The 13564-nt window shown below is 53.3% G+C and overlaps 39 non-coding genes across 39 annotated transcripts; 14 read left to right on the top strand and 25 right to left on the bottom strand.

Annotated features, from left to right (window-relative positions):
* Positions 1–274: 274 nt before the first annotated feature.
* Positions 275–346, top strand: Trnap-agg. The gene has a single exon. It is a non-coding gene; the product is annotated as a tRNA-Pro (tRNA).
* Positions 347–540: 194 nt separating this feature from the next.
* Positions 541–613, bottom strand: Trnad-auc. The gene has a single exon. It is a non-coding gene; the product is annotated as a tRNA-Asp (tRNA).
* A 158-nt stretch (positions 614–771) lies between these two features.
* On the bottom strand, positions 772–844 carry Trnav-cac. The gene has a single exon. It is a non-coding gene; the product is annotated as a tRNA-Val (tRNA).
* Positions 845–1246: 402 nt separating this feature from the next.
* Trnap-agg lies at positions 1247–1318 on the top strand. The gene has a single exon. It is a non-coding gene; the product is annotated as a tRNA-Pro (tRNA).
* Positions 1319–1512: 194 nt separating this feature from the next.
* Trnad-auc lies at positions 1513–1585 on the bottom strand. Its single transcript has one exon. It is a non-coding gene; the product is annotated as a tRNA-Asp (tRNA).
* A 158-nt stretch (positions 1586–1743) lies between these two features.
* On the bottom strand, positions 1744–1816 carry Trnav-cac. The gene has a single exon. It is a non-coding gene; the product is annotated as a tRNA-Val (tRNA).
* A 402-nt stretch (positions 1817–2218) lies between these two features.
* On the top strand, positions 2219–2290 carry Trnap-agg. Its single transcript has one exon. It is a non-coding gene; the product is annotated as a tRNA-Pro (tRNA).
* Positions 2291–2484: 194 nt separating this feature from the next.
* On the bottom strand, positions 2485–2557 carry Trnad-auc. Its single transcript has one exon. It is a non-coding gene; the product is annotated as a tRNA-Asp (tRNA).
* Positions 2558–2715: 158 nt separating this feature from the next.
* Trnav-cac lies at positions 2716–2788 on the bottom strand. The gene has a single exon. It is a non-coding gene; the product is annotated as a tRNA-Val (tRNA).
* A 402-nt stretch (positions 2789–3190) lies between these two features.
* Positions 3191–3262, top strand: Trnap-agg. The gene has a single exon. It is a non-coding gene; the product is annotated as a tRNA-Pro (tRNA).
* Positions 3263–3456: 194 nt separating this feature from the next.
* Positions 3457–3529, bottom strand: Trnad-auc. The gene has a single exon. It is a non-coding gene; the product is annotated as a tRNA-Asp (tRNA).
* Positions 3530–3687: 158 nt separating this feature from the next.
* On the bottom strand, positions 3688–3760 carry Trnav-cac. Its single transcript has one exon. It is a non-coding gene; the product is annotated as a tRNA-Val (tRNA).
* Positions 3761–4162: 402 nt separating this feature from the next.
* Trnap-agg lies at positions 4163–4234 on the top strand. The gene has a single exon. It is a non-coding gene; the product is annotated as a tRNA-Pro (tRNA).
* A 194-nt stretch (positions 4235–4428) lies between these two features.
* Positions 4429–4501, bottom strand: Trnad-auc. The gene has a single exon. It is a non-coding gene; the product is annotated as a tRNA-Asp (tRNA).
* A 158-nt stretch (positions 4502–4659) lies between these two features.
* On the bottom strand, positions 4660–4732 carry Trnav-cac. Its single transcript has one exon. It is a non-coding gene; the product is annotated as a tRNA-Val (tRNA).
* A 402-nt stretch (positions 4733–5134) lies between these two features.
* Positions 5135–5206, top strand: Trnap-agg. Its single transcript has one exon. It is a non-coding gene; the product is annotated as a tRNA-Pro (tRNA).
* A 425-nt stretch (positions 5207–5631) lies between these two features.
* Trnav-cac lies at positions 5632–5704 on the bottom strand. The gene has a single exon. It is a non-coding gene; the product is annotated as a tRNA-Val (tRNA).
* Positions 5705–6106: 402 nt separating this feature from the next.
* Positions 6107–6178, top strand: Trnap-agg. Its single transcript has one exon. It is a non-coding gene; the product is annotated as a tRNA-Pro (tRNA).
* Positions 6179–6372: 194 nt separating this feature from the next.
* On the bottom strand, positions 6373–6445 carry Trnad-auc. Its single transcript has one exon. It is a non-coding gene; the product is annotated as a tRNA-Asp (tRNA).
* A 158-nt stretch (positions 6446–6603) lies between these two features.
* Trnav-cac lies at positions 6604–6676 on the bottom strand. The gene has a single exon. It is a non-coding gene; the product is annotated as a tRNA-Val (tRNA).
* Positions 6677–7078: 402 nt separating this feature from the next.
* Trnap-agg lies at positions 7079–7150 on the top strand. Its single transcript has one exon. It is a non-coding gene; the product is annotated as a tRNA-Pro (tRNA).
* Positions 7151–7344: 194 nt separating this feature from the next.
* On the bottom strand, positions 7345–7417 carry Trnad-auc. The gene has a single exon. It is a non-coding gene; the product is annotated as a tRNA-Asp (tRNA).
* A 158-nt stretch (positions 7418–7575) lies between these two features.
* Trnav-cac lies at positions 7576–7648 on the bottom strand. Its single transcript has one exon. It is a non-coding gene; the product is annotated as a tRNA-Val (tRNA).
* Positions 7649–8050: 402 nt separating this feature from the next.
* Trnap-agg lies at positions 8051–8122 on the top strand. The gene has a single exon. It is a non-coding gene; the product is annotated as a tRNA-Pro (tRNA).
* A 425-nt stretch (positions 8123–8547) lies between these two features.
* On the bottom strand, positions 8548–8620 carry Trnav-cac. The gene has a single exon. It is a non-coding gene; the product is annotated as a tRNA-Val (tRNA).
* A 402-nt stretch (positions 8621–9022) lies between these two features.
* Trnap-agg lies at positions 9023–9094 on the top strand. Its single transcript has one exon. It is a non-coding gene; the product is annotated as a tRNA-Pro (tRNA).
* Positions 9095–9288: 194 nt separating this feature from the next.
* On the bottom strand, positions 9289–9361 carry Trnad-auc. Its single transcript has one exon. It is a non-coding gene; the product is annotated as a tRNA-Asp (tRNA).
* A 158-nt stretch (positions 9362–9519) lies between these two features.
* Trnav-cac lies at positions 9520–9592 on the bottom strand. The gene has a single exon. It is a non-coding gene; the product is annotated as a tRNA-Val (tRNA).
* Positions 9593–9994: 402 nt separating this feature from the next.
* Positions 9995–10066, top strand: Trnap-agg. Its single transcript has one exon. It is a non-coding gene; the product is annotated as a tRNA-Pro (tRNA).
* Positions 10067–10260: 194 nt separating this feature from the next.
* Trnad-auc lies at positions 10261–10333 on the bottom strand. The gene has a single exon. It is a non-coding gene; the product is annotated as a tRNA-Asp (tRNA).
* Positions 10334–10491: 158 nt separating this feature from the next.
* Trnav-cac lies at positions 10492–10564 on the bottom strand. The gene has a single exon. It is a non-coding gene; the product is annotated as a tRNA-Val (tRNA).
* A 402-nt stretch (positions 10565–10966) lies between these two features.
* Trnap-agg lies at positions 10967–11038 on the top strand. Its single transcript has one exon. It is a non-coding gene; the product is annotated as a tRNA-Pro (tRNA).
* Positions 11039–11232: 194 nt separating this feature from the next.
* Trnad-auc lies at positions 11233–11305 on the bottom strand. Its single transcript has one exon. It is a non-coding gene; the product is annotated as a tRNA-Asp (tRNA).
* Positions 11306–11463: 158 nt separating this feature from the next.
* Positions 11464–11536, bottom strand: Trnav-cac. The gene has a single exon. It is a non-coding gene; the product is annotated as a tRNA-Val (tRNA).
* Positions 11537–11938: 402 nt separating this feature from the next.
* Positions 11939–12010, top strand: Trnas-aga. The gene has a single exon. It is a non-coding gene; the product is annotated as a tRNA-Ser (tRNA).
* A 194-nt stretch (positions 12011–12204) lies between these two features.
* Positions 12205–12277, bottom strand: Trnad-auc. The gene has a single exon. It is a non-coding gene; the product is annotated as a tRNA-Asp (tRNA).
* A 158-nt stretch (positions 12278–12435) lies between these two features.
* Positions 12436–12508, bottom strand: Trnav-cac. Its single transcript has one exon. It is a non-coding gene; the product is annotated as a tRNA-Val (tRNA).
* Positions 12509–12910: 402 nt separating this feature from the next.
* Trnap-agg lies at positions 12911–12982 on the top strand. The gene has a single exon. It is a non-coding gene; the product is annotated as a tRNA-Pro (tRNA).
* A 425-nt stretch (positions 12983–13407) lies between these two features.
* Trnav-cac lies at positions 13408–13480 on the bottom strand. The gene has a single exon. It is a non-coding gene; the product is annotated as a tRNA-Val (tRNA).
* Positions 13481–13564: the final 84 nt, after the last annotated feature.

The raw sequence follows: 13564 nt of genomic DNA, 5'->3' as shown, positions 1-13564 counted from the left end.
GGGGTGCTCGAGAGGGTGTCTGCCGTAGCACCCCTAACGAGATAGCGGCGTTTCGCGCAGTCGTTATTGCAAGTCATATCAGCAAAAGCAATCACTTTCTCAGCAGCAGGCAGTGCGAGCCCAGCGGCAGCTCTACATGAAGGTACCAATAGCCCAGGAAGGCCGCCGACCGCGGGAATTGGCGAGGCCCCCATCCCGCCAGCCTACACGAGACTGTCAGGGCACCCTGGACGACATCGAGGGACCGAAGTAATTGGCATTCGCCGTGTCACAGGGCTCGTTGGTCTAGGGGTATGATTCCTGCTTAGGTTGCAGGAGGTCCCGGGTTCAAATCCCGGACGAGCCCTAGCGTGTTGTGCAAACTGATCGCACGTCAGTGGCTGAGTCAGCGCAAAAAGCTCGCCGTCAATATCAAATGAATTTCTTATTTGGTGTGAGCAATTGACGCTGTGGTCCAACGCGTGAGGGCGATTACGAAGGTTTCGGGTACAGATGGTAGCAGATGCATGTTAGTAAGTCTTGCTTAAAGTGATGAAAAAGTGTTTCCGCCCGGGATCGAACCAGGGAACTTCTGCGTGATGGGCAGACGTGATAACCTCTACACCACGGAAACTGCTTGTGCGCACCTTACTTCACAGACAACTTGTAGTGATGTTGCCATCGTAACTAAAAAATTCAATAAATGTGGTACTTGCAAAACGAAGGGACATGCAGCAGATCCACACACGACGTGGCTCATTGGAGGACAATACGACATAGGCAGGAAAATACTGTTCCCGCCAGGGATCGAACCGGGGACCTTCTGCGTGTGAAGCACACGTGATAACCGCTACACTACGGAAACGACGGACCCGAGAAGTCCATCCTTGTTCACTCCAACTTGCCTCAGCCTTTCTCTCGTCCGCGAATGCACACACGACATTTCATTTGTCAGCCTGGAACCCATCACAGCCGAGGGCTCAAGAAGTCTTCGGGGTGCTCGAGAGGGTGTCTGCCGTAGCACCCCTAACGAGATAGCGGCGTTTCGCGCAGTCGTTATTGCAAGTCATATCAGCAAAAGCAATCACTTTCTCAGCAGCAGGCAGTGCGAGCCCAGCGGCAGCTCTACATGAAGGTACCAATAGCCCAGGAAGGCCGCCGACCGCGGGAATTCGCGCCGCCCCCATCCCGCCAGCCTACACGAGACTGTCAGGGCACCCTGGACGACATCGAGGGACCGAAGTAATTGGCATTCGCCGTGTCACAGGGCTCGTTGGTCTAGGGGTGTGATTCCTGCTTAGGGTGCAGGAGGTCCCGGGTTCAAATCCCGGACGAGCCCTAGCGTGTTGTGCAAACTGATCGCACGTCAGTGGCTGAGTCAGCGCAAAAAGCTCGCCGTCAATATCAAATGAATTTCTTATTTGGTGTGAGCAATTGACGCTGTGGTCCAACGCGTGAAGGCGATTACGAAGGTTTCGGGTACAGATGGTAGCAGATGCATGTTAGTAAGTCTTGCTTAAAGTGATGAAAAAGTGTTTCCGCCCGGGATCGAACCAGGGAACTTCTGCGTGATGGGCAGACGTGATAACCTCTACACCACGGAAACTGCTTGTGCGCACCTTACTTCACAGACAACTTGTAGTGATGTTGCCATCGTAACTAAAAAATTCAATAAATGTGGTACTTGCAAAACGAAGGGACATGCAGCAGATCCACACACGACGTGGCTCATTGGAGGACAATACGACACAGGCAGGAAAATACTGTTCCCGCCCGGGATCGAACCGGGGACCTTCTGCGTGTGAAGCAGACGTGATAACCGCTACACTACGGAAACGACGGACCCGAGAAGTCCATCCTTGTTCACTCCAACTTGCCTCAGCCTTTCTCTCGTCGGCGAATGCACACACGACATTTCATTTGTCAGCCTGGAACCCATCACAGCCGAGGGCTCAAGAAGTCTTCGGGGTGCTCGAGAGGGTGTCTGCCGTAGCACCCCTAACGAGATAGCGGCGTTTCGCGCAGTCGTTATTGCAAGTCATATCAGCAAAAGCAATCACTTTCTCAGCAGCAGGCAGTGCGAGCCCAGCGGCAGCTCTACATGAAGGTACCAATAGCCCAGGAAGACCGCCGACCGCGGGAATTCGCTCCGCCCCCATCCCGCCAGCCTACACGAGACTGTCAGGGCACCCTGGACGACATCGAGGGACCGAAGTAATTGGCATTCCCCGCGTCACAGGGCTCGTTGGTCTAGGGGTATGATTCCTGCTTAGGGTGCAGGAGGTCCCGGGTTCAAATCCCGGACGAGCCCTAGCGTTTTGTGCAAACTGATCGCACGTCAGTGGCTGAGTCAGCGCAAAAAGCTCGCCGTCAATGTCAAATGAATTTCTTATTTGGTGTGAGCAATTGACGCTGTGGTCCAACGCGTGAAGGCGATTACGAAGGTTTCGGGTACAGATGGTAGCAGATGCATGTTAGTAAGTCTTGCTTAAAGTGATGAAAAAGTGTTTCCGCCCGGGATCGAACCAGGGAACTTCTGCGTGATGGGCAGACGTGATAACCTCTACATCACGGAAACTGCTTGTGCGCACCTTACTTCACAGACAACTTGTAGTGATGTTGCCATCTTAACTAAAAAATTCAATAAATGTGGTACTTGCAAAACGAAGGGACATGCAGCAGATCCACACACGACGTGGCTCATTGGAGGACAATACGAAACAGGCAGGAAAATACTGTTCCCGCCCGGGATCGAACCGGGGACCTTCTGCGTGTGAAGCAGACGTGATAACCGCTACACTACGGAAACAACGGACCCGAGAAGTCCATCCTTGTTCACTCCAACTTGCCTCAGCCTTACTCTCGTCCGCGAATGCACACACGACATTTCATTTGTCAGCCTGGAACCCATCACAGCCGAGGGCTCAAGAAGTCTTCGGGGTGCTCGAGAGGGTGTCTGCCGTAGCACCCCTAACGAGATAGCGGCGTTTCGCGCAGTCGTTATTGCAAGTCATATCAGCAAAAGCAATCACTTTCTCAGCAGCAGGCAGTGCGAGCCCAGCGGCAGTTCTACATGAAGGTACCAATAGCCCAGGAAGGCCGCCGACCGCGGGAATTCGCTCCGCCCCCATCCCGCCAGCCTACACGAGACTGTCAGGGCACCCTGGACGACATCGAGGGACCGAAGTAATTGGCATTCCCCGCGTCACAGGGCTCGTTGGTCTAGGGTTATGATTCCTGCTTAGGGTGCAGGAGGTCCCGGGTTCAAATCCCGGACGAGCCCTAGCGTTTTGTGCAAACTGATCGCACGTCAGTGGCTGAGTCAGCGCAAAAAGCTCGCCGTCAATGTCAAATGAATTTCTTATTTGGTGTGAGCAATTGACGCTGTGGTCCAACGCGTGAAGGCGATTACGAAGGTTTCGGGTACAGATGGTAGCAGATGCATGTTAGTAAGTCTTGCTTAAAGTGATGAAAAAGTGTTTCCGCCCGGGATCGAACCAGGGAACTTCTGCGTGATGGGCAGACGTGATAACCTCTACATCACGGAAACTGCTTGTGCGCACCTTACTTCACAGACAACTTGTAGTGATGTTGCCATCGTAACTAAAAAATTCAATAAATGTGGTACTTGCAAAACGAAGGGACATGCAGCAGATCCACACACGACGTGGCTCATTGGAGGACAATACGAAACAGGCAGGAAAATACTGTTCCCGCCCGGGATCGAACCGGGGACCTTCTGCGTGTGAAGCAGACGTGATAACCGCTACACTACGGAAACGACGGACCCGAGAAGTCCATCCTTGTTCACTCCAACTTGCCTCAGCCTTTCTCTCGTCCGCGAATGCACACACGACATTTCATTTGTCAGCCTGGAACCCATCACAGCCGAGGGCTCAAGAAGTCTTCGGGGTGCTCGAGAGGGTGTCTGCCGTAGCACCCCTAACGAGATAGCGGCGTTTCGCGCAGTCGTTATTGCAAGTCATATCAGCAAAAGCAATCACTTTCTCAGCAGCAGGCAGTGCGAGCCCAGCGGCAGCTCTACATGAAGGTACCAATAGCCCAGGAAGGCCGCCGACCGCGGGAATTCGCGCCGCCCCCATCCCGCCAGCCTACACGAGACTGTCAGGGCACCCTGGACGACATCGAGGGACCGAAGTAATTGGCATTCGCCGTGTCACAGGGCTCGTTGGTCTAGGGGTATGATTCCTGCTTAGGGTGCAGGAGGTCCCGGGTTCAAATCCCGGACGAGCCCTAGCGTGTTGTGCAAACTGATCGCACGTCAGTGGCTGAGTCAGCGCAAAAAGCTTGCCGTCAATATCAAATGAATTTCTTATTTGGTGTGAGCAATTGACGCTGTGGTCCAACGCGTGAGGGCGATTACGAAGGTTTCGGGTACAGATGGTAGCAGATGCATGTTAGTAAGTCTTGCTTAAAGTGATGAAAAAGTGTTTCCGCCCGGGATCGAACCAGGGAACTTCTGCGTGATGGGCAGACGTGATAACCTCTACACCACGGAAACTGCTTGTGCGCACCTTACTTCACAGACAACTTGTAGTGATGTTGCCATCGTAACTAAAAAATTCAATAAATGTGGTACTTGCAAAACGAAGGGACATGCAGCAGATCCACACACGACGTGGCTCATTGGAGGACAATACGACACAGGCAGGAAAATACTGTTCCCGCCCGGGATCGAACCGGGGACCTTCTGCGTGTGAAGCAGACGTGATAACCGCTACACTACGGAAACGACGGACCCGAGAAGTCCATCCTTGTTCACTCCAACTTGCCTCAGCCTTTCTCTCGTCCGCGAATGCACACACGACATTTCATTTGTCAGCCTGGAACCAATCACAGCCGAGGGCTCAAGAAGTCTTCGGGGTGCTCGAGAGGGTGTCTGCCGTAGCACCCCTAACGAGATAGCGGCGTTTCGCGCAGTCGTTATTGCAAGTCATATCAGCAAAAGCAATCACTTTCTCAGCAGCAGGCAGTGCGAGCCCAGCGGCAGCTCTACATGAAGGTACCAATAGCCCAGGAAGACCGCCGACCGCGGGAATTGGCGAGGCCTCCATCCCGCCAGCTTACACGAGACTGTCAGGGCACCCTGGACGACATCGAGGGACCGAAGTAATTGGCATTCGCCGTGTCACAGGGCTCGTTGGTCTAGGGGTATGATTCCTGCTTAGGGTGCAGGAGGTCCCGGGTTCAAATCCCGGACGAGCCCTAGCGTGTTGTGCAAACTGATCGCACGTCAGTGGCTGAGTCAGCGCAAAAAGCTCGCCGTCAATATCAAATGAATTTCTTATTTGGTGTGAGCAATTGACGCTGTGGTCCAACGCGTGAAGGCGATTACGAAGGTTTCGGGTACAGATGGTAGCAGATGCATGTTAGTAAGTCTTGCTTAAAGTGATGAAAAAGTATTTCCGCCCGGGATCGAACCAGGGAACTTCTGCGTGATGGGCAGACGTCATAACCTCTACACCACGGAAACTGCTTGTGCGCACCTTACTTCACAGACAACTTGTAGTGATGTTGCCATCGTAACTAAAAAATTCAATAAATGTGGTACTTGCAAAACGAAGGGACATGCAGCAGATCCACACACGACGTGGCTCATTGGAGGACAATACGACACAGGCAGGAAAATACTGTTCCCGCCCGGGATCGAACCGGGGACCTTCTGCGTGTGAAGCAGACGTGATAACCGCTACACTACGGAAACGACGGACCCGAGAAGTCCATCCTTGTTCACTCCAACTTGCCTCAGCCTTTCTCTCGTCCGCGAATGCACACACGACATTTCATTTGTCAGCCTGGAACCCATCACAGCCGAGGGCTCAAGAAGTCTTCGGGGTGCTCGAGAGGGTGTCTGCCGTAGCACCCCTAACGAGATAGCGGCGTTTCGCGCAGTCGTTATTGCAAGTCATATCAGCAAAAGCAATCACTTTCTCAGCAGCAGGCAGTGCGAGCCCAGCGGCAGCTCTACATGAAGGTACCAATAGCCCAGGAAGGCCACCGACCGCGGGAATTCGCGCCGCCCCCATCCCGCCAGCCTACACGAGACTGTCAGGGCACCCTGGGCGACATCGAGGGACCGAAGTAATTGGCGTTCGCCGTGTCACAGGGCTCGTTGGTCTAGGGGTATGATTCCTGCTTAGGGTGCAGGAGGTCCCGGGTTCAAATCCCGGACGAGCCCTAGCGTGTTGTGCAAACTGATCGCACGTCAGTGGCTGAGTCAGCGCAAAAAGCTCGCCGTCAATATCAAATGAATTTCTTATTTGGTGTGAGCAATTGACGCTGTGGTCCAACGCGTGAAGGCGATTACGAAGGTTTCGGGTACAGATGGTAGCAGATGCATGTTAGTAAGTCTTGCTTAAAGTGATGAAAAAGTGTTTCCGCCCGGGATCGAACCAGGGAACTTTTGCGTGATGGGCAGACGTGATAACCTCTACACCACGGAAACTGCTTGTGCGCACCTTACTTCACAGACAACTTGTAGTGATGTTGCCATCGTAACTAAAAAATTCAATAAATGTGGTACTTGCAAAACGAAGGGACATGCAGCAGATCCACACACGACGTGGCTCATTGGAGGACAATACGACACAGGCAGGAAAATACTGTTCCCGCCCGGGATCGAACCGGGGACCTTCTGCGTGTGAAGCAGACGTGATAACCGCTACACTACGGAAACGACGGACCCGAGAAGTCCATCCTTGTTCACTCCAACTTGCCTCAGCCTTTCTCTCGTCCGCGAATGCACACACGACATTTCATTTGTCAGCCTGGAACCCATCACAGCCGAGGGCTCAAGAAGTCTTCGGGGTGCTCGAGAGGGTGTCTGCCGTAGCACCCCTAACGAGATAGCGGCGTTTCGCGCAGTCGTTATTGCAAGTCATATCAGCAAAAGCAATCACTTTCTCAGCAGCAGGCAGTGCGAGCCCAGCGGCAGCTCTACATGAAGGTACCAATAGCCCAGGAAGGCCACCGACCGCGGGAATTCGCGCCGCCCCCATCCCGCCAGCCTACACGAGACTGTCAGGGCACCCTGGGCGACATCGAGGGACCGAAGTAATTGGCGTTCGCCGTGTCACAGGGCTCGTTGGTCTAGGGGTATGATTCCTGCTTAGGGTGCAGGAGGTCCCGGGTTCAAATCCCGGACGAGCCCTAGCGTGTTGTGCAAACTGATCGCACGTCAGTGGCTGAGTCAGCGCAAAAAGCTTGCCGTCAATATCAAATGAATTTCTTATTTGGTGTGAGCAATTGACGCTGTGGTCCAACGCGTGAGGGCGATTACGAAGGTTTCGGGTACAGATGGTAGCAGATGCATGTTAGTAAGTCTTGCTTAAAGTGATGAAAAAGTGTGTCCGCCCGGGATCGAACCAGGGAACTTCTGCGTGATGGGCAGACGTGATAACCTCTACACCACGGAAACTGCTTGTGCGCACCTTACTTCACAGACAACTTGTAGTGATGTTGCCATCGTAACTAAAAAATTCAATAAATGTGGTACTTGCAAAACGAAGGGACATGCAGCAGATCCACACACGACGTGGCTCATTGGAGGACAATACGACACAGGCAGGAAAATACTGTTCCCGCCCGGGATCGAACCGGGGACCTTCTGCGTGTGAAGCAGACGTGATAACCGCTACACTACGGAAACGACGGACCCGAGAAGTCCATCCTTGTTCACTCCAACTTGCCTCAGCCTTTCTCTCGTCCGCGAATGCACACACGACATTTCATTTGTCAGCCTGGAACCAATCACAGCCGAGGGCTCAAGAAGTCTTCGGGGTGCTCGAGAGGGTGTCTGCCGTAGCACCCCTAACGAGATAGCGGCGTTTCGCGCAGTCGTTATTGCAAGTCATATCAGCAAAAGCAATCACTTTCTCAGCAGCAGGCAGTGCGAGCCCAGCGGCAGCTCTACATGAAGGTACCAATAGCCCAGGAAGACCGCCGACCGCGGGAATTGGCGAGGCCCCCATCCCGCCAGCTTACACGAGACTGTCAGGGCACCCTGGACGACATCGAGGGACCGAAGTAATTGGCATTCGCCGTGTCACAGGGCTCGTTGGTCTAGGGGTATGATTCCTGCTTAGGGTGCAGGAGGTCCCGGGTTCAAATCCCGGACGAGCCCTAGCGTGTTGTGCAAACTGATCGCACGTCAGTGGCTGAGTCAGCGCAAAAAGCTCGCCGTCAATATCAAATGAATTTCTTATTTGGTGTGAGCAATTGACGCTGTGGTCCAACGCGTGAAGGCGATTACGAAGGTTTCGGGTACAGATGGTAGCAGATGCATGTTAGTAAGTCTTGCTCAAAGTGATGAAAAAGTATTTCCGCCCGGGATCGAACCAGGGAACTTCTGCGTGATGGGCAGACGTCATAACCTCTACACCACGGAAACTGCTTGTGCGCACCTTACTTCACAGACAACTTGTAGTGATGTTGCCATCGTAACTAAAAAATTCAATAAATGTGGTACTTGCAAAACGAAGGGACATGCAGCAGATCCACACACGACGTGGCTCATTGGAGGACAATACGACACAGGCAGGAAAATACTGTTCCCGCCCGGGATCGAACCGGGGACCTTCTGCGTGTGAAGCAGACGTGATAACCGCTACACTACGGAAACGACGGACCCGAGAAGTCCATCCTTGTTCACTCCAACTTGCCTCAGCCTTTCTCTCGTCCGCGAATGCACACACGACATTTCATTTGTCAGCCTGGAACCCATCACAGCCGAGGGCTCAAGAAGTCTTCGGGGTGCTCGAGAGGGTGTCTGCCGTAGCACCCCTAACGAGATAGCGGCGTTTCGCGCAGTCGTTATTGCAAGTCATATCAGCAAAAGCAATCACTTTCTCAGCAGCAGGCAGTGCGAGCCCAGCGGCAGCTCTACATGAAGGTACCAATAGCCCAGGAAGGCCACCGACCGCGGGAATTCGCGCCGCCCCCATCCCGCCAGCCTACACGAGACTGTCAGGGCACCCTGGGCGACATCGAGGGACCGAAGTAATTGGCGTTCGCCGTGTCACAGGGCTCGTTGGTCTAGGGGTATGATTCCTGCTTAGGGTGCAGGAGGTCCCGGGTTCAAATCCCGGACGAGCCCTAGCGTGTTGTGCAAACTGATCGCACGTCAGTGGCTGAGTCAGCGCAAAAAGCTCGCCGTCAATATCAAATGAATTTCTTATTTGGTGTGAGCAATTGACGCTGTGGTCCAACGCGTGAAGGCGATTACGAAGGTTTCGGGTACAGATGGTAGCAGATGCATGTTAGTAAGTCTTGCTTAAAGTGATGAAAAAGTGTTTCCGCCCGGGATCGAACCAGGGAACTTCTGCGTGATGGGCAGACGTGATAACCTCTACACCACGGAAACTGCTTGTGCGCACCTTACTTCACAGACAACTTGTAGTGATGTTGCCATCGTAACTAAAAAATTCAATAAATGTGGTACTTGCAAAACGAAGGGACATGCAGCAGATCCACACACGACGTGGCTCATTGGAGGACAATACGACACAGGCAGGAAAATACTGTTCCCGCCCGGGATCGAACCGGGGACCTTCTGCGTGTGAAGCAGACGTGATAACCGCTACACTACGGAAACGACGGACCCGAGAAGTCCATCCTTGTTCACTCCAACTTGCCTCAGCCTTTCTCTCGTCGGCGAATGCACACACGACATTTCATTTGTCAGCCTGGAACCCATCACAGCCGAGGGCTCAAGAAGTCTTCGGGGTGCTCGAGAGGGTGTCTGCCGTAGCACCCCTAACGAGATAGCGGCGTTTCGCGCAGTCGTTATTGCAAGTCATATCAGCAAAAGCAATCACTTTCTCAGCAGCAGGCAGTGCGAGCCCAGCGGCAGCTCTACATGAAGGTACCAATAGCCCAGGAAGACCGCCGACCGCGGGAATTGGCGAGGCCCCCATCCCGCCAGCCTACACGAGACTGTCAGGGCACCCTGGACGACATCGAGGGACCGAAGTAATTGGCGTTCGCCGTGTCACAGGGCTCGTTGGTCTAGGGGTATGATTCCTGCTTAGGGTGCAGGAGGTCCCGGGTTCAAATCCCGGACGAGCCCTAGCGTGTTGTGCAAACTGATCGCACGTCAGTGGCTGAGTCAGCGCAAAAAGCTCGCCGTCAATATCAAATGAATTTCTTATTTGGTGTGAGCAATTGACGCTGTGGTCCAACGCGTGAAGGCGATTACGAAGGTTTCGGGTACAGATGGTAGCAGATGCATGTTAGTAAGTCTTGCTTAAAGTGATGAAAAAGTGTTTCCGCCCGGGATCGAACCAGGGAACTTCTGCGTGATGGGCAGACGTGATAACCTCTACACCACGGAAACTGCTTGTGCGCACCTTACTTCACAGACAACTTGTAGTGATGTTGCCATCGTAACTAAAAAATTCAATAAATGTGGTACTTGCAAAACGAAGGGACATGCAGCAGATCCACACACGACGTGGCTCATTGGAGGACAATACGACACAGGCAGGAAAATACTGTTCCCGCCCGGGATCGAACCGGGGACCTTCTGCGTGTGAAGCAGACGTGATAACCGCTACACTACGGAAACGACGGACCCGAGAAGTCCATCCTTGTTCACTCCAACTTGCCTCAGCCTTTCTCTCGTCCGCGAATGCACACACGACATTTCATTTGTCAGCCTGGAACCCATCACAGCCGAGGGCTCAAGAAGTCTTCGGGGTGCTCGAGAGGGTGTCTGCCGTAGCACCCCTAACGAGATAGCGGCGTTTCGCGCAGTCGTTATTGCAAGTCATATCAGCAAAAGCAATCACTTTCTCAGCAGCAGGCAGTGCGAGCCCAGCGGCAGCTCTACATGAAGGTACCAATAGCCCAGGAAGGCCGCCGACCGCGGGAATTCGCGCCGCCCCCATCCCGCCAGCCTACACGAGACTGTCAGGGCACCCTGGACGACATCGAGGGACCGAAGTAATTGGCATTCCCCGCGTCACAGGGCTCGTTGGTCTAGGGGTATGATTCCTGCTTAGGGTGCAGGAGGTCCCGGGTTCAAATCCCGGACGAGCCCTAGCGTTTTGTGCAAACTGATCGCACGTCAGTGGCTGAGTCAGCGCAAAAAGCTCGCCGTCAATGTCAAATGAATTTCTTATTTGGTGTGAGCAATTGACGCTGTGGTCCAACGCGTGAAGGCGATTACGAAGGTTTCGGGTACAGATGGTAGCAGATGCATGTTAGTAAGTCTTGCTTAAAGTGATGAAAAAGTGTTTCCGCCCGGGATCGAACCAGGGAACTTCTGCGTGATGGGCAGACGTGATAACCTCTACATCACGGAAACTGCTTGTGCGCACCTTACTTCACAGACAACTTGTAGTGATGTTGCCATCGTAACTAAAAAATTCAATAAATGTGGTACTTGCAAAACGAAGGGACATGCAGCAGATCCACACACGACGTGGCTCATTGGAGGACAATACGAAACAGGCAGGAAAATACTGTTCCCCTCCGGGATCGAACCGGGGACCTTCTGCGTGTGAAGCAGACGTGATAACCGCTACACTACGGAAACAACGGACCCGAGAAGTCCATCCTTGTTCACTCCAACTTGCCTCAGCCTTTCTCTCGTCCGCGAATGCACACACGACATTTCATTTGTCAGCCTGGAACCCATCACAGCCGAGGGCTCAAGAAGTCTTCGGGGTGCTCGAGAGGGTGTCTGCCGTAGCACCCCTAACGAGATAGCGGCGTTTCGCGCAGTCGTTATTGCAAGTCATATCAGCAAAAGCAATCACTTTCTCAGCAGTAGGCAGTGCGAGCCCAGCGGCAGCTCTACATGAAGGTACCAATAGCACAGGAAGGCCGCCGACCGCGGGAATTCGCGCCGCCCCCATCCCGCCAGCCTACTCGACACTGTCAGGGCACCCTGGACGACATCGAGGGACCGAGGTAATTGGCATTCGCCGTGTCACAGGGCTCGTTGGTCTAGGGGTATGATTCATGCTTAGAGTGCAGGAGGTCCCGGGTTCAAATCCCGGACGAGCCCTAGCGTGTAGTGCAAACTGATCGCACGTCAGTGGCTGAGTCAGCGCAAAAAGCTCGCCGTCAATATCAAATGAATTTCTTATTTGGTGTGAGCAATTGACGCTGTGGTCCAACGCGTGAAGGCGATTACGAAGGTTTCGGGTACAGATGGTAGCAGATGCATGTTAGTAAGTCTTGCCTAAAGTGATGAAAAAGTGTTTCCGCCCGGGATCGAACCAGGGAACTTCTGCGTGATGGGCAGACGTGATAACCTCTACACCACGGAAACTGCTTGTGCGCACCTTACTTCACAGACAACTTGTAGTGATGTTGCCATCGTAACTAAAAAATTCAATAAATGTGGTACTTGCAAAACGAAGGGACATGCAGCAGATCCACACACGACGTGGCTCATTGGAGGACAATACGACACAGGCAGGAAAATACTGTTCCCGCCAGGGATCGAACCGGGGACCTTCTGCGTGTGAAGCAGACGTGATAACCGCTACACTACGGAAACGACGGACCCGAGAAGTCCATCCTTGTTCACTCCAACTTGCCTCAGCCTTTCTCTCGTCCGCGAATGCACACACGACATTTCATTTGTCAGCCTGGAACCCATCACAGCCGAGGGCTCAAGAAGTCTTCGGGGTGCTCGAGAGGGTGTCTGCCGTAGCACCCCTAACGAGATAGCGGCGTTTCGCGCAGTCGTTATTGCAAGTCATATCAGCAAAAGCAATCACTTTCTCAGCAGCAGGCAGTGCGAGCCCAGCGGCAGCTCTACATGAAGGTACCAATAGCCCAGGAAGACCGCCGACCGCGGGAATTCGCTCCGCCCCCATCCCGCCAGCCTACACGAGACTGTCAGGGCACCCTGGACGACATCGAGGGACCGAAGTAATTGGCATTCCCCGCGTCACAGGGCTCGTTGGTCTAGGGGTATGATTCCTGCTTAGGGTGCAGGAGGTCCCGGGTTCAAATCCCGGACGAGCCCTAGCGTTTTGTGCAAACTGATCGCACGTCAGTGGCTGAGTCAGCGCAAAAAGCTCGCCGTCAATGTCAAATGAATTTCTTATTTGGTGTGAGCAATTGACGCTGTGGTCCAACGCGTGAAGGCGATTACGAAGGTTTCGGGTACAGATGGTAGCAGATGCATGTTAGTAAGTCTTGCTTAAAGTGATGAAAAAGGGTTTCCGCCCGGGATCGAACCAGGGAACTTCTGCGTGATGGGCAGACGTGATAACCTCTACATCACGGAAACTGCTTGTGCGCACCTTACTTCACAGACAACTTGTAGTGATGTTGCCATCTTAACTAAAAAATTCAATAAATGTGGTACTTGCAAAACGAAGGGACATGCAGCAGATCCACACACGACGTGGCTCATTGGAGGACAATACGAAACAGGCAGGAAAATACTGTTCCCGCCCGGGATCGAACCGGGGACCTTCTGCGTGTGAAGCAGACGTGATAACCGCTACACTACGGAAACAACGGACCCGAGAAGTCCATCCTTGTTCACTCCAACTTGCCTCAGCCTTTCTCTCGTCCGCGAATGCACACACGACATTTCATT

Source organism: Schistocerca piceifrons, chromosome 2 (assembly GCF_021461385.2).
Source record: "Schistocerca piceifrons isolate TAMUIC-IGC-003096 chromosome 2, iqSchPice1.1, whole genome shotgun sequence".
Lineage (NCBI taxonomy): Eukaryota > Metazoa > Arthropoda > Insecta > Orthoptera > Acrididae > Schistocerca > Schistocerca piceifrons.
Note: the sequence above shows the minus strand (reverse complement) of the source record. Positions and strands in the feature narration are given on the sequence as shown.